This window comes from Geotrypetes seraphini, chromosome 2 (genome assembly GCF_902459505.1).
Source record: "Geotrypetes seraphini chromosome 2, aGeoSer1.1, whole genome shotgun sequence".
NCBI lineage: Eukaryota > Metazoa > Chordata > Amphibia > Gymnophiona > Dermophiidae > Geotrypetes > Geotrypetes seraphini.
Genome location: NC_047085.1, coordinates 37481373 through 37506031, shown reverse-complemented (window position 1 = coordinate 37506031; position 24659 = coordinate 37481373). Strand labels below are relative to the sequence as shown.

Genomic DNA, 24659 nt, shown 5'->3' with positions numbered 1-24659 from the left:
AGGGTTGTCGGAGGCGCATGGGGGGGTCGTCTGGAGTACAATGGCAGTGGTGAGAGGGAATGGGCATCTCTCCCACTGCTAGGGGGGGTGGTCGGGGATGTGCTTTGCGGTGGGAGGGAGTGGGCATCTCTTCCATTGCCGGATGATGGGGGGTGTTGTTTGGCGGCAGTAAAATTTTCTGGCAGGTCTGAGCTGTCAAGCCTTACTTGTCTGTCAATGCCTGAGCCAATCAGGGCTCAGGCACTGACCAGAAAGTAAGGCTACAACAGTTCAGACCTGTGGAAAGTTTTGCTCTCAAATGTAGGACAGCGAGGTTATAGAATCATCCAGAGTGCTTCATTAAATATTAATGACCTCATTGTAATACATTTGCATGGCAGAGTCGGAGACTGCTAGGAAGCACAGAAAAGACCACAGTAAGCCGTTTTGATAATCTACCGCTAAAATACATAGATGCTAAACCGGCTGGAACTGGTTTAGCGACCACGTTAAAGTTTTGAGAATCTAACCCTTAGGGCTTACAAATGGGGAAAATGTTTCTGATGTTATATAGAAACATAGAAAGAAACATAGAAAGGTGACGGCAGAAAAGGGCTACAGCCCATCAAGTCTGCCCACTCTACTGACCCACCCCATTAAGTCTGAGTGCTGCTCGACCCACGTAGGGATCCCACGTGGATGTCCCATTTATTCTTAAAGTCGAGCACGCTTGTGGCCTTGATTACCTGCGTCGGAATTTTGTTCCAGTGATCTACCACTCTTTCTGTGAAGAAATACTTCCTGATGTCACCTCTAAATTTCCCTCCCCTGAGTTTGAGCGGGTGCCCCCTTGTGACCGAGGGTCCCTTGGGAAGGAATATATCGTTTTCTACCTCGACACGACCTGTGACGTACTTAAAAGTCTCAATCATGTCACCCCTTTCCCTGCGCTCCTCTAGAGAGTACAGCTGCAATTTGCCCAGTCTTTCCTCGTATGAGAGACCCTTGAGTCCAGAGACCTTCCTAGTGGCCATTCGCTGGACCGACTCAGCTCGAAGCACATCTTTACGGTAATGTGGCCTCCAGAATTGCACACAGTACTCTAGATGAGGTCTCACCATGGTTCTATACAGTGGCATTATGACTTCAGGTTTGCGGCTGACGAAGCTTCTATTGATACATCCCATCATTTGCCTCGCCTTGGATGAGGCCTTCTCCACTTGTTTGGCAGCCTTCATGTCTGCACTGATGATCACTCCCAAGTCCCGTTCCTCTGAAGTCCTAGCTAGTGTTTCTCCATTCAAGGTGTATGTTCTGCATGGATTTCTGCTGCCGAGATGCATGACCTTACACTTCTTTGCGTTGAAGCCCAGCTGCCATGTCGTGGACCATTTTTCCAACTTGATCAGATCCTGCGTCATACCATCCGTGGGATTGCTTCCACCCACTATATTACACAGTTTGGCGTCGTCGGCGAACAGCGCTACTTTACCCTGAAGCCCTCGGGTCAAGTCCCTTATGAATATGTTAAAAAGGGATGGTCCCAGGACTGAGCCCTGAGGCACACCGCTAGTCACCTATGATGTCTCAGAGAGGGTGCCATTGACCACCACTTTCTGAAGTCTTCCACTCAGCCAATCGTTGACCCACGCCGTTAGTTTCTCACCTAACCCCATCGATTTCATCTTGTTTAATAGTCTACGGTGTGGGACACTGTCAAAAGCTTTACTGAAATCCAAGTATACTATGTCCAGAGACTCTCCCGAGTCCAGCTTTCCTGTCACCCAATCAAAGAAGCTGATGAGATTGGACTGGCATGACCTGCCCCTAGTGAATCCATGTTGACAGGGATCCCTCAGATTCCCCTCATCCAATATTGTGTCTAATTTCTCTTTAAGTAGAGTTTCCATGAGTTTACACACTATTGATGTGAGACTTACTGGTCTGTAATTTGCGGCCTCCGCTCTGCAACCCTTTTTGTGCAGAGGAACCACGTTGGCAGTTTTCCAGTCCAGGGGGACTCTCCCCGTATTTAGGGAGAGATTGAAGAGTATTGCTAATGGTTCCGCCAAAACATCGCATAGCTCTCTGAGCACTCTTGGGTGCAGATTGTCCGGTCCCATGGCTTTGTTCACCTTGAGTCTTGACAGTTCTTTGTAAACATCAGCTGGTGTGAACTCAAACTTCTGAAATGGGTCTTCCATGCTTTGCTTTGCTGCTAGCCGAGGCCCGTGCCCTGGTGCTTCGCAGGTAAAGACTGAACAGAAGTAATCATTCAGTAGTTTGGCTTTATCGGAGTCTGTTTCTACATAATTCCCGTCTGGTGTTCTAAGGCGTACTATCCCGTTTGCGTTCTTTTTCCTGTCGCTAATGTATCTGAAGAAGGATTTGTCCCCTTTCTTGATGTTCTTTGCTAGAGTTTCTCCATACGAATTTTGGCCTCCCTGACTGCTGTTTTGACCGCTGCAGACTTTTTCCTGTATTCAATGTTTGCTTCTTTTTCCCCCGTGCGTTTGTATGAGAGAAATGCTCATACAGTGGGTGATCCCCCCCATTTTTTAAAGATACATTAGTGATAGGAAGAAGTGCAAAAGTAGCATTGTGAGACTTAAAGGTGAAACGGAGAAATATGTAGAAGCTGATAAAGATGAGGCTGAATTACTTAACAAATATTTCTGTTCTGTGTTCACAGCTGAAGTGCTAGGAGTGGAACCACAGAAGACATGCAAATAGAACTGGAGGTGTGATAGACCCCGATCGATTTTCAAAGCGATGGGAACGGAAGGTGTCTATTTAAGGGTACTGAAAGAACTTAGTAAAGTTCTGGTGGCTCCACTGGCTGACTTTTTTTTTTTTTTTCCAATGGCTTCTTTAGAATTGAGAGTTGTACTGGAGGACTGGAGAAGGGTAGATGTGGTTCTTCTCCACAAAAGTGGAAGTAAGGAAGAAGTAAGGAACTATAGGCCAGTACGTCCGACTACTGTGGTAAGCAAATTAATGAAAACGCTTTGAAAACAGAGAATAGTGACGTTTCTGGAATCTATTGAATTACAGGAACTAAGGCAATATGGATTCACTAGAGGCAGGTCTTGTCAGAAAAATATGATTAATTTCTTTGACCAGAACATTGGATAGAGGGAGACCGCTAGATGTGGTTTATTTAGATTTTAGGAAAGCCTTTGACAGTGCTCCACACAGGTGTCTAATAAATAAACTGATTGCCCTTGGTATGGGCCCCAAGGTGACAGAATGGGTCGGTAATTGGTTGAGTGGAAAGCAACAGAGGGTAGTGGTCAATGGAAATTGCTCTGAGGAAATGGATGTTACCAGTGGTGTGCCTCAAAGATTGGTTCTTGGGCCTGCTCTTTTTAACATTTATATAACTGATATTGCTGAAGGGTTGTTGGGTAAGATTTACCTCTTTGCGCATGATACCAAAATCTGCAATAGAGTAGTCACCCCAGATGGTGTGAATAACATGAGGAAGGCCTAGCAAAGCTTGAAAATTGGTCTGAAATTTGGTAGTTAATATTTAATGTGAAGAAATTCAAAGTCATGCACTTGGGCTGCAAAAACCCAAGGGAATGGTACAGTTTAGGGCATGAAGAACTTTTGTGCATGAAAGAGGAATGGGACTTGGGTGTGATACTATGTGATGATCTTAAGGTGGCCAAATTGGTTGAAAAGGCAATGGTGAAAGCTAGGAAATGGTTGGGGTTGTAGGGAGCATAGGGAGAGAGATGGCCAGTGTGACAGGGAAGCGCCTGTCAGCAGTTTAAACCCGGTTTTAAACCCTGCCTTGCAAAGGGCTGCCCCTATTCCTAAGCCCAGGAAGCTGCCCAGTAACCCTGTTCCTATCACCAAGAGCCAACAGGCAGGGCAAGGCAAAGAGAGAAGGGCAGAAACCACAACATCTGGTTTAGGGCACTATAACCCCTTTTATAACACCTCGGGCAGTTCTGTAACAAAACCTCTAGTAAAGAAAACCAGCACAGGCATGGTTAATGAGAGGGGTGGGGCTGACAGGCAGGACGAACCCAGAGGGAGAGTGGGAACAAGCCTGCAGCATAAAATCAGCACAGCTGGGAACACTCAGGGAAGGACGGAGAATGCAGGGAAGAATACAGAGAACGCAGGGAGGAATGCAGGAGGGAATTCAGGAGGGAATTCAGGAACTGCTAGAACAAGAAGTGCCGTGCTGAGCAGGAAAGGGCCTGCCAGGAGTTCTCTGTCCCAGACCAGAGCTAAAACACAGGCTGCCTTACAATCCTCCCGAGCTAACAGACTTCTGGCTCCTAAGCAGAAGTTCAAAGGAGGAGAAAGGTTCCCAGGGCAGGGCTGGCCGTTAGCTGACCCTGAAGGGAGTTCTTACCCGGTCTCAGAAAGCGAAGAGCCCCTAATGGAATTAGAGGGAGAGCTATCTGGAAGCAGTGAAATGGAGTGCAATCTAGCAGCCTGGGATCTCCTGTAGAATCACAGTCAATAAGGTATGAATGGGGGAGGGGAATGAAAGTGAATGTATTTTTGTGTAGCGTTCTTTCTCCCTTAGGCAGAACTGTAAGCATGTGTGAATGCATCAATGAGAGCCTGAGAGAGAGGCCTTGTAGATAAAGGGAAGGAGGTGAGAACCTAATTAACTTTCCCTGAGAAGCTTGAAGAACTCAGAGACCTGACATCACGTAACCCTGAAGCAGGGAACTTTTGGGAGGGGACTTAACACCAGTCTTAAAAGGTTGGGTTATATAAAGTTCCCTAGCCCCTACCCAGGAGCATAGGGGTAGTGGAAGCATTGGACTTCAGAGAGGTCAGGTATAAAAGCTTCCTGAAGTGTTTGCAGACAAAAGCAGTAAAACTAAAGAGAAAACGTTTTGGTTTATTTTTGGCTTTTTGCCTGAGCAGCAGGCTGGACTATATTACAGTGGTGCCTCACACAACGAACTTAATTCGTTCCAGGAGCAAGTTTGTTATGCGAAAAGTTCGTTATGTGAAACGCGTTTTCCCATAACAATACATGTTAAAAAAAATAATTCGTTCTGTAGCATAAAATATGCTAAGATGACATAAAAAAAGATAAATTTTTGGTTATTATTTTTATTTAGATACATCTAAAAACATAATTGTTTTTTAAAACAACACACATTTTTTAAATTTAAAGACAGACTAAGTAGAGTCTAATTTTACAGTGAGAGAGGGCAGAGTCTCAGCGGCAAAAACTGGGACTTAACTGTTCATTTTTTTTTTTTTCTACCGTGTTTCCCCGATGATAAGGCAGGGCCATCAAATAAGACAGCCCCCCCTTTTTAGAAAAAAAATGTAAAATAAGGCACCCCCCCGCAAATAAGCCACCCACCGATACCTGCGCTTACCCGAATCGGGTGGTACGGTGAGTGACTCCGTGTGGTCCCTGGCACCCCCGACACGATCGGGGCAAGAGGGAGCTCAAGCCCTCTTGCCCCCCCGACTCCCCGACACGATCCGGGCAAAAGGGAGCTCAAGCCCTCTTGCCCCCCCGACTCCCCGACACGATCGGGGCAAAAGGGAGCCCAAGCCCTCTTGCCCCGCCGATTCCCCAACTCCCCGACAATATCGGGCCAGGAGGGAGCCCAAGTCCTCCTGGCCACGGCGACCCCCTAACCCCACCCTGCACTACATTACGGGCAGGAGGGATCCCAGGCCCTCCTGCCCTCGACGCAAACCCCCCCCCCCCCCAACGCCCGCCCCCCCCAAGAACCTCCGACCGCCCCTCCAGCCGACCCGCGACCCCCCTGGCCGACCCCCACGACACCCCCACCCCCCTTCCCCGTACCTTTCTGTAGTTGGCCGGACAGGCGGGTTTGGCTCCCGTCTGTCCGGCCAACTACAGAAAGGTACGGGGAAGGGGGTTGGGGGTGTCGTGGGGGTCGGCCAGGGGGGTCGCGGGTCGGCTGGGGGGGCGGTCAGAGGTTCTTGGGGGGGGCGGTCGTTGGGGGGAGGGGGGGTTTGCATCGAGGGCAGGAGGGCCTGGGATCCCTCCTGCCCGTAATGTAGTGCAGGGTGGGGTTAGGGGGTCGCCGTGGCCAGGAGGACTTGGGCTCCCTCCTGGCCCGATATTGTCGGGGAGTTGGGGAATCGGCGGGGCAAGAGGGCTTGGGCTCCTTTTTGCCCCGATCGTGTCGGGGAGTCGGGGGGGCAAGAGGGAGCCAGGCGGAGAGAGGGCAGTTAAGCGCAGTGCCTGCGCGGAAGGATGCAGCTCGGGCGACTTCGTTGTGTGAAACGAAGTTCGTTGTACGAATCAAGACATAAAGTTCGTTGTGCGCAGCATGCGCTGTGCGAGGCGTCCGTTGTGTGAGGCACCACTGTATAAAGAAGAGAACCTTGTGAATGTATGATTTGTTTTAAGTCCACTCAACCAGAGGGACTACTGGAACCCCAGTGCTGTGAACTGGGGGTAATAAAGATAAAAGCTGAACTTTACCCAAAAAGCAATCTTCTAATTATTCTACTGAATATCCAGTGGGAGTCCTCCGGGGAGCGCTCCGTCCTACGCCTGGGGCGGGAGCCGGGTTGCCAGTGCTAGGCTTATCCCTGGACCCCGCCACAGAGCGAATTATGTTGGCAGTGGTGGGATGTAGCGCTACTCACAGGCTACTGCTGGAACAGTGGAATTTTTTTTTTTTTGCTTTTTCAAATTTTTGGTTGAAAGAACTGATTATTGCTGTGGAAAGCACATGGCTTATGGATATTGCAAGTACTATTGCCTAACTAGGAGGAATTGCAATACTGCTTGGTGCAGGTTATGAGTGCTGCACAAATACTGGAAGACTGGAAACAGTAACTTTAAAATTGCCTGTGGATTACAGTTTTTTTTGGAGTTTGGACAGTGAATGATAAAGTCACATTTTGGTTGGAGTATTGGTGGAGTCCCACAGAGGTGTTGCAGGAGTGCGTGGCTACTAGGCCGGAGATCCAGGTCGGCGGACGGAGACCGGAGTGAACCCAGCTGCATCCTGGTGGAGAGGCGACCGGAGGAGCAGTGTATGCGGAAATGGAGATCGAATCCTGGGGAGGAAAAAACCCAAAGGCGCAGACTCATCAGTGCCTGAGGTAAGGGTACCTTAGGGTGCTGGTGAGGGATTCTAAGTAAAAGGTTTCCTGTTTCCGGGAAGGGAGAGGGGAAAGGTGCTTAAAGAGCTACACTTGGTTTGTGTTCTCATTTCCCTTTCCTTCCAGATGGAGTCGGCCAAGCCTACAACAGCGTGGGAGGTCGAGCGGCGACAGCTTGCAGAGGCGATGAGAGAGTCGGTACGGACACAGATGGACTTGTGGAAAGCCGATCAGACCGCCTAACAAACTCGCCATGCCGAGCTACTTCATATGCTTGGGGAACAAGTGCAGGCTATGCATAAGCTGGCACAACGGCAAGTGACTGAACCAACCACCAGCGCCCCGGTAGGAGCTTCCTTTGGGGAGCCTATTAGACTGAATAAGCTAGCACCGGAGGACGATATTGAAGATTTTTTATTAGCGTTTGAGCGGGTGGCTGGGGCATCTCACTGGCCTCAGGACCAGTGGGCAATAAAACTTATTCCCTGCTTAGCAGGACGAGCGCTAGAGGCTTACCGAACTTTAAATGCTGAGCAAGCCTCGGACTATAAGTGCTTAAAGGAAGTCCTATTAGAGTATCTTGGACATACCCCAGAACAGTACAGAATGCAGTTCCGGGCCTTAAAAATGGAGCCTGGAGAGAGACCCAAGGCCCTAGCGCAGAGGCTTAAACGTCTCTGTGAGGGATGGTTAACCCCTTTTCTTCAAAGCCTCCCAGCCGTGATAGCAGAGCTGGTGAGAGAACAATTCATGGAAGCAGTTCCAGCCTCTTTACGAGACTGGTTAGCCAGGCAGGGAGTTCCAACCCTAGGTCAAACTGTGGCTATCGCTGAAGCCTTCCTGGAGGCTCAGGTCCCCTCTAGAACCCAAGGGGCTAGGCGAACACCCTGGGAGGAAACCTCACGAATACGGGGCTCTAGTCACACCACCCCGAGTAGGTATAATCAAAGTACCTCCAGGGATCGAATCTTTCGCTGTTTCTCCTGTGGGAAAATGGGTCACTGGAGCACACAGTGTAAAGGGAAGCTGATCCTGGCTAGTAGGAAAGAATCCCCAGGTCCTAGGGAAGGGAGGGAATACTTTCTGCCAGTCAGGATAGGGGGACTTCCGGCTACTGCTCTATTAGACTCTGGGGCGAATCAGTCGAGTGTCTCTCGGGCCTTGTGGAGGGCTATACGGAATAAGAAGGGCGGGCAGGTAGAGAAACCTAGAGGCATATCTAGAATTCAATGTATGCACGGCATGACCATTCCTTATGAACTCCGAAGAGTGTGGTTGGAATATGGGGGGAAAAGGCAGCCCCTAGAGGTAGTAGTAATGCCAAAACCGCCCTATGACCTTATATTAGGGAGAGAATGGTCAGGTTTCCAAGAATGCATGAGGAAGCGGGAAGAGATGTCCCGGTTGAGGTATAATGAGGGGTGGACACTACAAGGACAGAGGGAGCCCCGAGACGAAGAACTGGGGGAAATCTTTCCTTGGGAGGATGCGCTTATGGGATCCCCCTCACGGAAAATTAAGAAAACCCGGACAGAAAGGAGGGCTGACAAAGTCACATATTCCCAAGAACTAAGGTCAGGGGGAGATCTGTCTTGGAGGCCTTGGCAACCATGGGAGGTGATGCGGAAGTTCCCGACCCTACGACAAGAACAAAGAACCGATCGGTCCTTACGGTACATATGGGCGCAAATGAGGCAGCCGGGGAGAAGGTACAGACAGTTCCAGATAGAAGGAGGCCTAGTATATTATATGACCTGGGATAAGGAAACGGGGAGGCCACATAGACATCTGGTAGTGCCCCAATCCTTTAGGAGAAGGATGTTTTGGGTTGCCCATCTGGACCCCAAAACGAGTCACCTTTTGGAGGTCCAAACCCTGAGCCGGGCGAAGGCTCAGTTTTATTGGCCTTCTTTACCTCAGGAAGTTAAAATCTGGTACCACGAATGTAAGCCCTGTCATTCCAGACCCGTTCCTAAAGAACAGTCAGACGGGATCCGGGACCAGGAGGAGAGGGAAAGAGTGGTAGATCTGGGGCTTGTTGAAAAGGAGAGCTGCGAGGTAAGATTAAAATTTGTGCGGCTGTCTAAGAGGGCGAGATCTCCCTATAAGGCTACAAGCCAAGCCGCAGGTTTTGATTTGAGTAGTGCCCAAGAAAGGATAATACCCAAGGGAGGCCGGGAGGTCATAAACACAGATTTACAAGTAGCTTTACCTCCGGGGTGCTACGGGAGAATAGCACCTCGATCCGGATTGGCACTTAGGCATGGGCTATGTGTAGAAGCAGGGGTAGTGGACCCCGACTATAGGGGGCCCCTGAAAATACTCCTCTTCAATTTAGGGGAGGAAGATTATAGGATAAGGGAAGGAGACCGAATAGCCCAATTAATTTGTGAGAAGGTTTTCCTTCCAGATCTGCAGGAAGAAGAGAGGTTAGAGGAAACAGGTCGAGGAAACCAGGGTTGGGGTTCCACGGGGGTGGATGAAGCTCAAACCTGGGGAAAGCAGAACATGGACAATCTGTCACGACTGGAGGAAGGGGAAGAACCCCTGCCCAAAGATAAAAGGACTGATAGTGTTTTGAGGGGGGGGGGGTATGTGACAGGGAAGCGCCTGTCAGCAGTTTAAACCCGGTTTTAAACCCTGCCTTGCAAAGGGCTGCCCCTATTCCTAAGCCTAGGAAGCTGCCCAGTAACCCTGTTCCTATCACCAAGAGCCAACAGGCAGGGCAAGGCAAAGAGAGAAGGGCAGAAACCACAACATCTGGTTTAGGGCACTATAACCCCTTTTATAACACCCCGGGCAGTTCTGTAACAAAACCTCTAGTAAAGAAAACCAGCACAGGCATGGTTAATGAGAGGGGTGGGGCTGACAGGCAGGACGAACCCAGAGGGAGAGTGGGAACAAGCCTGCAGCATAAAATCAGCACAGCTGGGAACACTCAGGGAAGGACGGAGAATGCAGGGAAGAATACAGAGAACGCAGGGAGGAATGCAGGAGAGAATTCAGGAGGGAATTCAGGAACTGCTAGAACAAGAAGTGCCGTGCTGAGCAGGAAAGGGCCTGCCAGGAGTTCTCTGTCCCAGACCAGAGCTAAAGCACAGGCTGCCTTACAATCCTCCCGAGCTAACAGACTTCTGGCTCCTAAGCAGAAGTTCAAAGGAGGAGAAAGGTTCCCAGGGCAGGGCTGGCCGTTAGCTGACCCTGAAGGGAGTTCTTACCCGGTCTCAGAAAGCGAAGAGCCCCTAATGGAATTAGAGGGAGAGCTATCTGGAAGCAGTGAAATGGAGTGCAATCTAGCAGCCTGGGATCTCCTGTAGAATCACAGTCAATAAGGTATGAATGGGGGAGGGGAATGAAAGTGAATGTATTTTTGTGTAGAGTTCTTTCTCCCTTAGGCAGAACTGTAAGCATGTGTGAATGCATCAATGAGAGCCTGAGAGAGAGGCCTTGTAGATAAAGGGAAGGAGGTGAGAACCTAATTAACTTTCCCCGAGAAGCTTGAACGGAACTCCCTGAAGCAGGGAACTTTTGGGAGGGGACTTACACCAGTCTTAAAAGGTTGGGCTATATAAAGTTCCCTAGCCCCTACCCAGGAGCATAGGGGTAGTGGGAGCATTGGACTTCGGAGGGGTCAGGTATAAAAGCTTCCTGAAGTGTTTGCAGACAAAAGCAGTAAAACTAAAGAGAAAACGTTTTGGTTTATTTTTGGCTTTTTGCCTGAGCAGCAGGCTGGACTATATTATAAAGAAGAGAACCTTGTGAATGTATGATTTGTTTTAAGTCCACTCAACCAGAGGGACTACTGGAACCCCAGTTCTGTGTACTGGGGGTAATAAAGATAAAAGCTGAACTTTACCCAAAAAGCAATCTTCTAATTATTCTACTGATTATCCAGTGGGAGTCCTCCGGGGAGCGCTCCGTCCTACACCTGGGGCGGGAGCCGGGTTGCCAGCGCTAGGCTTATCCCTGGACCCCGCCACACCAGTAAGAAAAAGGAAGTATTGATGACTTTGATGAGACCTCATTTTCAATATTGTGTACAATTTTGGATACCGCACTTTCAAAAAGATATAAACAGGATGGAGTAGGTCCAGAGGAAGGCTACTAAAATGGTCAGTGGTCTTCATCATAAGGCGTATGGGGGCAGACTTAAAGATCTCTCTCTCTCTCTATATATATATATATATTTTTGGGAGGAGAAGTGGAAGAGGGGAGATATGATAGAGACGTTTAAATACCTATGTAGCATATATGCAATCTTTCATTTGGTTTTGTTCTTATTTAATTTGAGGCGGTGGGTCGAGGTCCAGTTTTCTGTGATGTAGGCACATTTTTTACATTGATGAAGGGATTGACTAATGCGGCTGTTACAGGTAGCACGATCGTAATGTCATCTGTATAGGTGAAATGTGTTATTTGTGTGAAATCTAGGGTGGCTCATAAGGATTGCGACAGTAAGTTGAACACTGATGGTGAAAGTGGTGATCCTTGGGAGACCCCATTGGGAGGGTGCCAGCTACCAGAAAGTGCACCATACTGACATACATACTTAAATACTTAAAAGGTATTAACGTAGAACAAAATCTTTTCCAGAGAAAGGAAAATGGTAAAAACCAGAGGACATAATTTGAGGTTTAGGGGTGGTAGATTCAAGAGTAATTCAAGAGTAGAAAATTCTTCTTTATGGAGAGGTTGGTTGATGCTTGGAATGCGCTCCCAATTGATGTGGTGGAGAAGAAAATGGCGACAGAGTTTAAAAAAGCATGAGATGAATACAGAGGATCTCGAATCAGAAAAACATTAAGGCCAGTACTAGGCAGACTTGCACGGTCTATGTCCGCATATGGCCTTTTGGCTGAGGATGGGCTGGGGAGGGCTTCGATGGCTGGGATGGTTTAGATGGACTGGAGTGAGCTTTGATGGAGACTTCAGTAGATGGAACCTAAGCAGACTACCGGGCAGAGCTTTAGGTTCTGGCCCAGCAATAGCTAAGAAGAAGGAAAATTTAAATTAAAAGTAATTTAAAGAGTGGGTAAGGTTGGGCAGACTGGATGGACCATTCAGGTCATTATCTGCCATCATCTACTATGTTACTATGCTAGTCCTGAGTGGTTAGGAAGCTTTGGATACAGGAGAGGACTGGGATGCTAAATCCCAAATCACTGCTGATCTCGGACGTTTGATTGACGTTTACTAGGTCAAAAGCGTTGCTTAGGTCAAATTGGATTATGATAACCCTGTGACCCATGCTTAGTAGTTTTTGCTATGTGTTACTAGTGCTGTGACCACCGTCTCAGTGCTGTGATTTTTCCTGAATCTCGATTGTGAAGGATGAAGTATATTGAAGCGTTGTACATAAGTAACATTTGAGTTATTCTGTGACATATTCTTCCATTTTGATGAATAGGGGGATGGATGCTACTAGCTGATAATTGGTCACATCAGAGGGACTGAGTTTTGGGTTCTTAGGAATGGACGTTAAGAGAATTCCTCCTCCTGATTTGGGGAAAAGGCTAGTTTTTAGGTGATAGTTGAGCCATTGGGTTATTTTTTCCTATGGTTGTTGGGGTGGCTGATTTGATCAGGTAAGGTGGGCAGATGTCCAGGCCGCGGTATGTTTTGGAGCATATTAGGAGAAGCTGTTTTGTGTCTCTAAATGTAATCTCTTCAAAATCATGCCAAGATCTGTCTGCAGGTATTTCTATAGGTGGTTTTATTGCAGGGGGTATAGATGGATTTGTTGTGGTGGTGGTGGTGGTGGTGGTGGGTAGCTGGTCTTTTAAAATAGTTGGCTAGTTCTGGGGCTGTTGGAATAGAGGAGTTGTCGCCATTTGTGATCTTGTTCATGTTGGTTAGATTATCTAATACTGAGAACAGTTTGTTGATTTTAAGATTATCTTCTGTGCTGATCTGTTTAGAGAATTACTCTTTCTTCTTTTGCATCAATAGTGATTCATGTTCTAGGATTTTCTAGTGCCACAGGGGACAGGTGTTTTTGCCGGTAGTGCTTGGCTTATCAGCAAGTTCTTTTTAGGGACATAAGTGCTGAGATGAACCACTTCTCCAATGAGTGGATTCTTTTGCTGCATTTGAACAGGGCTAATTTGTTTAGGATATGTTTATTGATTGTTTTCCAATGGTCTAGGAAGTCTTGGTCAGGGATGGGGAGGGATAATGAGTTATTGTGACCAACCCAGCGCCAGTGCAGGCTTAGTCCCAAAAAGAACCAGCATTAAGAACTTGCATTCCTTTACCAAGAGAGCTGACCAGGTCAGTAGCAGGAGTCAGCTGGCTACTCTACAGACATGGAGGCTGAGCAGGACAGAGACTGGCCACTCAGCCATATCCAAGAAAGCACATTACAGAAAAGATTTAAGGCTAAACCAATGAGATGAACTGCTTTTAGGGAGAAGCCTGTCACTTTAAGGCAGCCCCCATCTGGAATACTGTGTACAATTCTGGAGGCCGCATTACCACAAAGATGTGCTGAGACTTGAGTCGGTCCAGCGAATGGCCACCCGGATGGTCTCGGGACTCAAGGATCTCCCGTATGAGGAACGGCTGGATAAATTGCAGCTATACTCACTCGAGGAATGCAGAGAGAGGGGAGACATGATCGAGACGTTCAAATATCTCATGGGCTGTATCGAGATGGAAGAGGATATCTTCTTTTTCAAAGGTCCCACGGCAACAAGAGGGCATCCATGGAAACTCAGGGGTGGGAAATTGCACTTTGACACCAGGAAATACTTCTTCACCAAAAGGGTGGTTTATCGCTGGAATAGTCTTCCACTACAGGTAATTGAGGCCAACAGCATGCCTGATTGTAAGACAAAATGGGATCGTCACATGGGATCTCTTCACAGAGAAAGGTAGGGGAGGGTTATTGGGGTGGGCAGACTGGATGGGCCGTGGCCCTTATCTGCCATCTTTTTCTATGTTTCTGTGTTTCTATAAGGAAAGCCAGGAACTACAGTTAAGAGAGCTGGATTCCCTTCCCTGCTCCAGGTGCAGCGGGTGGGGCTACACCAGGCTTAAAATGCAGGACTTCGAATAGCAGAGAGGGAGGAGGTGGAAGCTGCCTGTAACCAGAAGGGTACAGGGAGCAGCCCAGGAAGCAGGACAGAGAAGGCTGGAGCAATTCCCTTCTCCTGAGCATTGGCTTGGTCATGAGATTGAAATGACTAAGGAAGGACTGGCAGTGCCACCAGGGCAGGATTAATTCTTCGAGGGCCCCTAAGCAGACAAGTACACTGGGCCCCCAGGCCCTGCCCCATACATACCCCGCCCCTGCCTCGCCCCCATTTATCTGTTTTCTTATTTACTTCTTTATTTCCACCTGTATTTCTTTTTTTTTTTTTTTAATTCAAAACAAAGATTAGCATACCAGTGCACCGTTTTTCTTCTATGCAACCCCAAACATCTCTGAACAAATCTCCCTTCCTTCCCTTCCCACCTTCTTACCTACTGAACCCTTTCAATACGTATATAAAAGTGTTCAAATATATTGTAAAGCAGTAATACTATCCAAATGTAAGTCTATATTAATAACCAAGTTTACAATGCCTCTCAACTGCCTCACTCTATGTCGACCAACTATAACCCATATGTATATATAAACAACCAAATCTGTAACTCCTCTAGTACGTTCCACTCCATGTATATCAACTTGTAACGAAACAACAAGGCAAGCAGTCCAAAGAATCCAACATAAAACAAAAGAAGATCGACAGACAATAAGGAAATTCAAATCAGGTTTATTGAAGGTGCTCTCAAGAATCATGCTCGATGCATTTCGCCAAACAAGGCTAGTCAACGCTAACAGAAAACCATGTCTTTCATACACACAGAACACAGTTCCTCCCAGGGCAGGATTAACCAATAGGCCAAGTAGGCACATGCCTAGGGCCCAAAATGGTCAGGGGGGGCCCAATGAAGGAGGGCATCAACATTGTTTTTTCCAAATGGCATCGATTGGCAACGCAGGCCCCCTCCCGATCGGCAACGCGGGCTCCACCCCGATCAGCTACACGCCCCCCCCCCTTTTGACGGAAAGTAAGATAAGCAAGCAACGCGGGTAAGAAAGGCAATGGGACCTGTAATTGTGAAAACGGTGCTACTTGCCCAAAGCTTCCCTCTGACGCAGCTTCCTGTTTCCGCCTGGGCGCACGGTGGGGTGGGGCAGGGCAGGGGGCCCAGTGTACTTGTGTGCCTAGGGGCCCTCGGTGAATTAATCCTGCCCTGGATACACCCTCACACAGTATGGAATAAGTAATCACAAACTAAAAATAGAAATATGTAGATAAAGAACAAGAAGTTGCAAAAGCATCAAAAGGTTTTAGGAGTGTACCTCTTGATCTCCTCAGAGCAACTTTCAAGATTACACATCTTTCACTCTTGACAGACAATTGTTAAAATCCTCTACGTGATGCTTTGCCTCTCTCCTCTTTATCAATCATTTAGTTATATTCTAGCTTCTGGGCATAAGCCAAGACCTGAACTCTCCTCTCACTATATTTCGAAAGCTCCAATCTCTCTCTTTCTCTCTCCATCTCCTCCTCATTTCCCCATTCCCCAGTGCTCCTTTTCACTTAGACCAAGCACACCAGGCAGCACCCAATATTTGAACCCCCACCTCCTCTCTCTTTCAGCAGCATCCTGTCCTTTTCCTGTAAGGACTGTAGGCCAGAAATAGTTTTGTTTTCTGAACTCAGGATCAGGTCTCAGTGGCATACCAAAGGGGGGGGGGGGGGAGGTCCGCCCCAGGTGCACGCTCCAAGGGGGTGCACAGCCGGCCGGGTCCGGAAGCTCCCATGCTGCTGAAAACTGCTGTATTTATTCCAGAGCGCGGCTGCCATCAGTGGCTGATCGCGCCAGCGGTCATCAGCTCAGCGGCCCCTTTTTCAGCACTTAGACCTGTTTTGACTTCGTCTAAGTCAAAAAGGTATAAGTGCCGACTAGGCAACCTGCCTAAGGTTTTGGTTATACCTGCTGCACGCCCACCACCCGCACTTTCCCCTCCTCTAAACACGCCTCTTTTCTCTCTGTGCGTTTAGTGGCAGGGAAAAGGCCTAAGCTGGTTTTAGATACGTCTAAAAACCAGCTTTGGTTATGGGTACTTAGACGGTCAGGCTTTTTGATCGTCCAAATAGCCATTTAGGACACTTTTTTGACTTTTTTTTTTTAAATTATGAACCCTATAGTTTTTGCCTGTGTTTTCCTCCCCCCCCCCCTTCTTGTACTGGGAAGCAAACCTCTATAGGTAGAACCCAGAGACTGTTTATGGGAGTTTTTTCTTTCCTCTCTCCTAAGCAAAGACTGTAATAAAGGTGAAGAAAATGCAGCAGAATTAAGAAGGTTTTTTTTCTTCTGCTTGTTATGTATTTATGCTTTGTTCCTACTACCCTTTATTGGCTAAAAAGATTTTGGTTTTTCTTTTCCCTCTTGCTGCTGAGCTGGGCAGTCATTGCAGCCCGGTGGGAACTATTTTGCTCTAATAATATGAGGAGAAAACCCCCCCCACCAGAACAAGAGGCTTGGCATTTATTTTTGTTTCATACTTGAAAGTTAATGTGAAACTTTGTCTCTCCTTTTACCTGAGCCAGACCTCATTCATCCTTGTTCCAAGAAGGGAACGGTCTGATTCCTGTTGGAAGATACTTACCTGAAGGCAACCATCATGTTGCCTAATTACATCACAGCTTCCACCTGCCACACAAGCAGTGTCAAAGCAGCCAAACTACACTGGTGAGACACAGTGTTTGTTATTTTCCTGCTTGTACCTCAATAATACTTTAATGCAGGGGTATCCAACCTGTGGCCCCATGAAGAATTTTGTGCGGCCCCGGTTGAGGGTGATGCAGTGTTTTCCTCTGCTGCCCCCGGGTGTTTACCGTCTTGCCAGCTCTCTCCTCTGTCTTGCTGCAGCGTTTGCGCGTTTATGTGGCCCCAGAAAATTTTTTTTCGGCCAATGCGGCCCAGAGAAGCCAAAAGGTTGGACACCCCTGCTTAAATGCCTGTAAAGAATTGCAAGTCTTTAAAAGTATCAACCTAACAGAAAATAATAATAATAATTTTATTCTTATATACCACCATACCGAAAAAGTTCTAGGCGGTTCACAACAAGGTGAGCTAATACATGGGATACAGATAAAATACAAATTAGAATAATGGACTTAAAAACAGATAAAGACAGAAAGCATTTACAATATAATGCAGAAAATACCGTCATGGCAGGGAAAGAAGTAATACATGGAACAGATAAAATACATCAAGTTGAATATAAGGAACTTGATTGAAAAAATGAAGCAGAATGCATTAAGATACAGCCTATCAAAGAGTTGAGTCTTTAACAATTTTCTAAAATCAAGGTAGGAAGAGACCTCTAACATAATTTTTCCAAGCCATACATTCAATTTAGCGGCTTGAAATGAGAGAGGGTTCTCTCAAGGAACTTCTTATTTTATGGAGGGATATGAAAACAAGTGCACTCTACATTTGGTCTTTTTGGCGTGACTCAAAGAAAAATGAGACACAAAATAGCCTGGTAACAAACCAGAAACTGATTTATAACAAATAGAAGAAAATTTGAACAGAATTCTCGACTCTATCGGCAACCAATGGAGTTTCAAATAAAAAGGAGTGATATGCTCCCATTTTTTTAAACCAAAAATGAGGTGAACGGCAGTATTCTGAATCACTCTCAATTTTTTGAAAATTTTCTTGTAAGCACCTAGGTATATAATGTTACAGTTATCGAAAATACTTAAGATAGAAGACTGTATCAATAAACGAAAGGAAGTTTTGTCGAAATACTTCTTAATGATACGAAGCTTCCAAAGCACAGAGATACATCCAAGTTGGAAAGTATTTTTGTTTTGACGCAAACTGTTGCCTATTTTCCTTTTCATGTTTGCTAAGCCATTCTGACGGGTGCCCAGTGAAAGGGCTAAAATCAAAAGTTATTATTTTTGCACTAACTCTTTAGTGTGCTGGTGTATTTTTACCGGAGCAGCCAGTACACTTGAAGGCCCTAGGCAAGTACCTGGGCCGGGTTCATGCTGACAGGGTTACCTCATTTTCAGGGGGGACATGCTGGGGTCTGAGTTTGGTCCTCACCAGCGCCCTCTGCTGTCCTTACCAGAGGCGTGGTGGGTGGCATTATCTATTTCATTCCAGTATGATTCAGTGGCTACTTTTTTTTCTATATTAAAAGGCTATTTGGGGGGAGGGGTGGTGGATGTCGGTTTGGTTATTGAAGGTTATGCAATGTGTTGATCATTTTTTTTGTCACATACTGCGAGTGGGGGGACTGAGCAGCCTAGGATGGAGGGAAGGCATCTTGACTGATAAGTTGAATACGCGGTCTACCACATATCATCCCTATCATGTTTGGCTGCTTACAAATTGACGTGGTGGTGACTTGACAACCGGCATTTAAAAAGGGGTGACCTGGGCCTACATGGAGTTGGGCAGACTGGATGGTCCATGAGGGTCTTTTTATGCTATCGACTCCATAAATATTTGGGCTTCCTCCAGGGTTAATGACTACAAGAACAATTTATTACCCCCCTTTAATGTGGAAATATGAGGGGCTTACTAATGTAATTTTTATTACTTTGTATTCTGTTTCTGTAAGTTATTCAGGAAATGTTTCTACAGGAGTTGAGGACCCTGTTGAATTGTTATGTCATCACTTTATAGAACACCATGAAGGATAAGACCCCCCCCCAAAAAATAAAAAAATATTGATGGTGGCCAATGAGTTGCTATCTAGGAAGTCAGCTGACTTGCTATCTAGGAAGACAAACACTTGGTTCAATTGACGGTTCTTTTCATGGGAGATACATTGTCCCAGTCCATTTGTGGACAAGCAAGTTGAAGAACATATGGGTTGAACCACTAACTTGCCCCCCTCTGTCCATTCATGTTTCTCATACTTCAGTTTGCCGCTGTCTTTCCTCTCGCAGTGAAGCCCTGATACGCGAACTCGTTTCGCAATTGCTGCATGCCAGTACACCTTGCAGATTACGCAAACAAATATAACCAGCTATTTTAAGCAGCCTGAACCTTGGCTGTAGCAGATGAGTTCTATTTTTAGATGTTACATCAAGGGCTATATGCAGAGTGGTATAATAGGTTACTAGCTGTCAAAGTCTGTGACAGCTATTCCTTTTGCTGCTGATCTGTTCAATATTACTGGCTCGGAGGCATTTTCGGATCATAAGTAGCATTTTTTTTTGTTTATGGACGGATGTCTTCCAGTGCTTACCTTGGTCATACTCTAAGTAACCTGACCACACAGTAGCAGACACATGGGATGATATACTTGACTTTGTTAGTTTTACTTAATCTGTAGCATTTTTAATTATTGTAAACCGCGTAGAACTTCACGGTCCTGCGGTATAGAAACTGTTATTATTATTAAAGGATTAAGTGCACACAGTGGCGTAGTAAGGAGCGCAGGGGGTGGTCCATCCCGGGTGCCGTCTTGGTTGGGGGCCTCTGCCCCCCTGCTCCTTCGCACTCCTCTCCTTGCCATGCGTATGCCTTCACTCCCCCCCTCCCCATCGAACCTAGCTTTTCGCCTGCACGAGTAGAAACGCCAACCTGCTGTTCATGCCAACGTTGGCTGTCCCTCTGACGTCACTGCCAGGTACCGCGCCTAGGAAGTGACGTCGGAGGGAGAGACGGCAAGTTGGTGATGTTGCTTGCGCTGGGAAAGTTAAAGAAGGTACAGGGGAGGGACGGGCATGGCAGGGGGAGAGGAGCGGGAAAGGAACGGAGTAGGGGGCAGGGGAGGTGCGCCTCTCGCCCTCGCTATGCCACTGAGTGCACATTTTATAGAATGGGATGCAGGGTAGAGCCAAATTACCACCAATGACCAGTTACTGATTTTTTTAATGGCTAACTCATGAACTAATTAGTTTAGGCCTGGATCTGGGATCCATGCCCAAATTTGTATACTCGGCTTTGAGGGTGACGGGACAATCGCGCGCCAGACACCAGCGCACCGACAATCGAGTGCTGACAATTCGGCGCAAGACAGAAGCGCGCCGCGGGAAAACTTAGTTTTAAAGAGCTCCGATGGGGTGTGTGGGGAAACCCCTCCACTTTACTGCATCCAGTTCGTGCTGCCGGTGGGGGGTGGGGGGGTGTGAGGGGTGCAACCCCCCACACTATAGAGAAAATGAAACTTTTCCCGAAAAAAATTGGAAAAAGTTCCGTTTTCTCTATAATGAAGGGTTCTAAACCCGCGCCCAAAAGCAGTGCGAATAGTATGCAGTAAAATGTGTGTGTGTGTGTGTGGGGGGGGGTGGGGGTGTCCTCACTCACACCCCGATTCGGAGCTCTTTAAAACTAAGTTTTCTGGCGGTGCGCTGGTGTCTTGCGCTGAATTGTCTGCCCTCCATTGTCGGCGTACTGGTGTCTCGCACGCAACTGACTATGAACCGCTTTGAGTGACCTCTATAGAAGCCAGGGGATGATCTTTACTTTAGGCGTGCAGAGAAGCACTCTTAAAGTGAATTGCATATGTTAGGGACCTGATTCTATTAATGGTGCCTAAAAATTGGCACTTAGCGCGTTGCTAGAAAAGCAATTTGTACCTTCTAGAATCAAGCTTAGCAAAGTTTGTGCCATAACTTTTCGGTGCACCCATATATAGGGTTACCGGACATCCGGATTTCCCCGGACACGCCCTCCATGTCCGGGCGTCTTTTCAAAACCTGGCACTTTGTCCGGGTTTTGAAAAGCCTCCCTCAGAATCGCCGTCCAGCAGGAGGGCAGCGCGATGACATCACACGCAAGCGCCTGTGTGTGATGTCAGCGCATCGCAAGCGCGCATGCCCCCTGCTGCCCAACCAGAGCGGGCAGCAGGGGGCAGGGCTAGGGTGGGACTGGGGTGTGGATGGGTGGAACTGGGCCGGCCTGGTTGTGGGCCAATGGGGTACGGATTTTCCAAACGGAAAATCTGGTAACCCTACCCATATAGGCCAAGGAAAACCAGGCCATTATTCCCACGCCTAAGTTCTGCATAGACCGGACGTATTCTACCACAGTGCACATAACTTTTAGGAATGCTCATGACCTTCCTCTAGCTATGCCCCTTTTCAGATTTGTGCACTAGAAGTAGTATGTAACACTTTGGGCTAGAGTCACTAAGCAAACAGATCGTGTACCAATCGGTTTGCGACCCCTTAGCGACCAAATTTCCCTCCAGCCCAATTCACTTACCTCTCTGCCGACCATCGTCCAATCCGCGCATGCAAATGAGGGCAACAGCTTGCAAAGTAGGCAGGGACCCGATTCAGAAATCAAAACCCTGCAACACTGACTGGGCTGGCCAAACACTCCTTAAACGACTTCTGAGGACCAGTCGCTCAAGCACTTTCCGACTGTCCTGCCTTCTGCCGCCCTGCTCTCTGCCCTGTCAGCCCCGATCTCCTGCTGCCCGAACGTCTCCTGCAGCCCCGATTTTCCCGCTGCCCCGAATGCCTGCCTGTCCTGAACACGCCGGCCTGCCTGCCCCGACTCTTCCACCCTTCCCCGCAGTGCAAGCCCATGGTTTTAACCTGCGGACTTAAGCAGGTTAAAACCACGGGCTCCAAGGGCTAGATTCAAGTTAAGGAAAAAAAAAAAAAAAACCCTTCCAGGCCTGGAGGTCCATGCACTCCCTTTAAATTAGGGGTCTCAAAGTCCCTCCTTGAGGGCTGCAATCCAGTCGGGTTTTCAGGATTTCCCCAATGAATATGAATGAGATCTATGTGCATGCACTGCTTTCAATGCATATTCATTGGGGAAATCCTGAAAACCCGACTGGATTGCGGCCCTCAAGGAGGGACTTTGAGATCCCTGCTCTAAATGTTAAGATTGTTTTTTTAAAGAAAACGAAATTATGAACATACATGAAAGTCTAGGGTATGGACCGGTCACCGGCGCTACTCTTGTTCAGATACATTTCATACCATCTGTCAACCCCATTTTTTTTCTCTCCAGCACAGGCACACCTCTGTCCCAGCTTAACTAGGAACAGGAATCATCTTCCATAACTGGAAGGATCATCAATCTGCCTCCCTTTCTGGCACGTCAACCGAGAGCTGTGACACAGGGGGAGAAGAAAATGAACCAGGACCAAGGAAAAGAGAGAAAGGAGATTTCGGCTCTGCCTATTGCATTATCAAAGTAACATCTAAGGAAAAAAAAAACCCCCAGATGGTATGCGCATATGCTGGGATTGCTAGAGAGCGATCCAGGCAGGCAGATGGGAGCGTTCCTCCGATCGCCCCCATCTGCATATTGAAGTTTCTTCAATTGATCGGACCTGCCATGGGTTTGTGAATCTAGCCCATAGTACAATGCGCCAAGTTATGCACGTATCTTCTAGTGACTGACAATTAGCATCCGTTAATAGGTGTTAATTACTAATTATCAGCACAGATTGGTCTTGTTAAGCAATTAGGTTGTGCTTGTTTGCTCAACGTATGACACCATATACAGAATTTGGGAGAATATGTATAGTGCCAGAATATTGCTGTCACACGGACAACTGACAACAGTTGCAACATTATACAAATGGTCAATGTCAAAGGTCATCTGTGTTAACAGTGCTAAATATATAGAGCCTCTTTTATAAAGCTCGATAGCGTGGCCTCTGTGATAACTGCCCCAAAACCCACAGGGCTTCGGAGCTTTTGCCGTGTTTTAGCTGCTAGCAAGGCTTTGTAAAAGGGGGAGGGGATAGCGTTTTTTTTTAACATAGTGGCCAACATTTAATGAAATACGGTGACTGCCGGGTTTGAATATTGAGCTGATTGTATGCTGTTCTCTTTTTCTATTAACAATATACAAAATAGTGCTGCTTTTTTTTTTTCTGCCAAGGCTGCAAACTAGCCAGAGGTAGCTATGTCTTTTTTTTATTTTTATTTTGCAGAAACTATTTTTCTGTGCTACTTACTGTGAATCATATCGGAGTAACGACGACCTCTGATTCCAGGGAAAGGCACAGCTGATCACACCCCCAGCCTAATGACCTGTCAACAGCAATGAGCAAGCAGTGAATGACCCACCTTATCTGCAGGAATGTCCCAGGCCAACTATGCTCGACTCCAGAGACTAGAAATCCCTATTGTGTTACTGTGGCCAGAGACAGAAAAGGGAACGTTAATTTATTTTATCATTCAAGACTGTACGAGTTATCCACAAGGACCGTTGTATATGGCAATGTGCCAGTACAGCCGTAGTGCTCAATAATCCTTGAACCCATCCTCGACCTTCCTTGTACCTGGAACGAGATGAGCTGAATTTTCCTTGTATTGTCTAGCTAAGGGAGTTTCCCTTCAGTTGAAAGAGTACCATGGTATTGCCAGGGCAGTTTGATCTGATAATATTCTCACTAATAGCTACGAAGGATTATTTCACAATGTTGCTCGAGACGCATGCTATAACAAACCATTAATCTTATAAAATGCAATTGCATTTTAATGTTCTCCAGTACATCCCTTAAGCGTATGTAGATGAAGATTGAAGTTTGTTAAAGTGTTTGATATATCGCTCAGGGCTAGAGCCATCAGAGTGGTGCGTAAATACAATTGTACATCACAGTGGGCAACTTATAGCTTTTTTTTAAGATAAAAGTGAGTTAAGTAGCAACGTGGAAAAATATGAGAAGATAGGAACGCCACTGGATGGTAGAAAAATTGAGTCAAGGTGAAAGATGTTGCTTGTGTCACCATGCTGCCGTCCAAGCCGTCATTGTGGTTTGTACAGAAGTATGGGGAAAATGGAGATTAGGGGACAAGGGGATGTCAAGAGTTTCGGTTGGCATCGTTGAAGAGAAAAGTTTTGAGTGAACTGCAAAAGTCTGTAGATGTTTGAAGAGATTTAATTCAAGTTTCAAGTTTAATTAGTGTTTGATTTTTACGCAATGTCATATATTTCAATGCATATAACATGTATCCGTTATATAAAAAAAACCAGGGTGGACAAAATAAAATAAGATAACACAGTACATACATATCATTTTTGTTCTATTACAAACTGATACAAACTGGTACAAATGGATAATGGGAGGGACTACAATTTATAAAAAAGGGGAACATTTGAGGTAAGAACATAAAGGATGGGATCACTTGAGGAAAAGTATAAAATGAATAAGATGAAGATATTTTAATAATTTGTATAGATTTAGTTTTATTGAACAGACTATGTGATATTAGCCTCTTTATAGAAAAAAGATTTTAGGGAATGCTTAAATTTTATAATTTGATGACCTATTCGTTTAATGCATTAGGGTCAAGATATTGTATTTAATTAATTATTCTATCTATATATTGAATGTATCTTTATAAAGGAAACCTTTTAAGGCGCGCTTAAATTTATCTAAGGATGGGTCGCCACGTAAATAATTCCTGGAGGCAAGGAGTTCCAAAGTGTTGTTCCAACGACACTGAAGATTTTTGAGCTGGTGAAGTCAAGGCATATCTGACGAAGGGATGGTATATAGAGAACATAAGAATAGCCTTACTGGGTCAGACCAATGGTCCATAAAGCCCAGTAGCCCGTTTTCACAGTGACCAATAGAGGTCACTAGTACCTGA

The 24659-nt window shown here is 46.6% G+C and overlaps 1 long non-coding RNA gene across 1 annotated transcript in view; it reads left to right on the top strand.

Annotated features, from left to right (window-relative positions):
- The window catches only part of LOC117355526, a 36109-nt gene extending 11780 nt beyond the window's left edge, over nt 1-24329 (top strand). Inside the window, exons 3-4 of the long non-coding RNA XR_004538393.1 lie at nt 16668-16809; nt 22060-24329. This is a non-coding gene — a long non-coding RNA (uncharacterized LOC117355526). The remainder of the gene's footprint in view (nt 1-16667; nt 16810-22059) is intronic.
- The last annotated feature ends 330 nt before the right edge of the window (nt 24330-24659 follow it).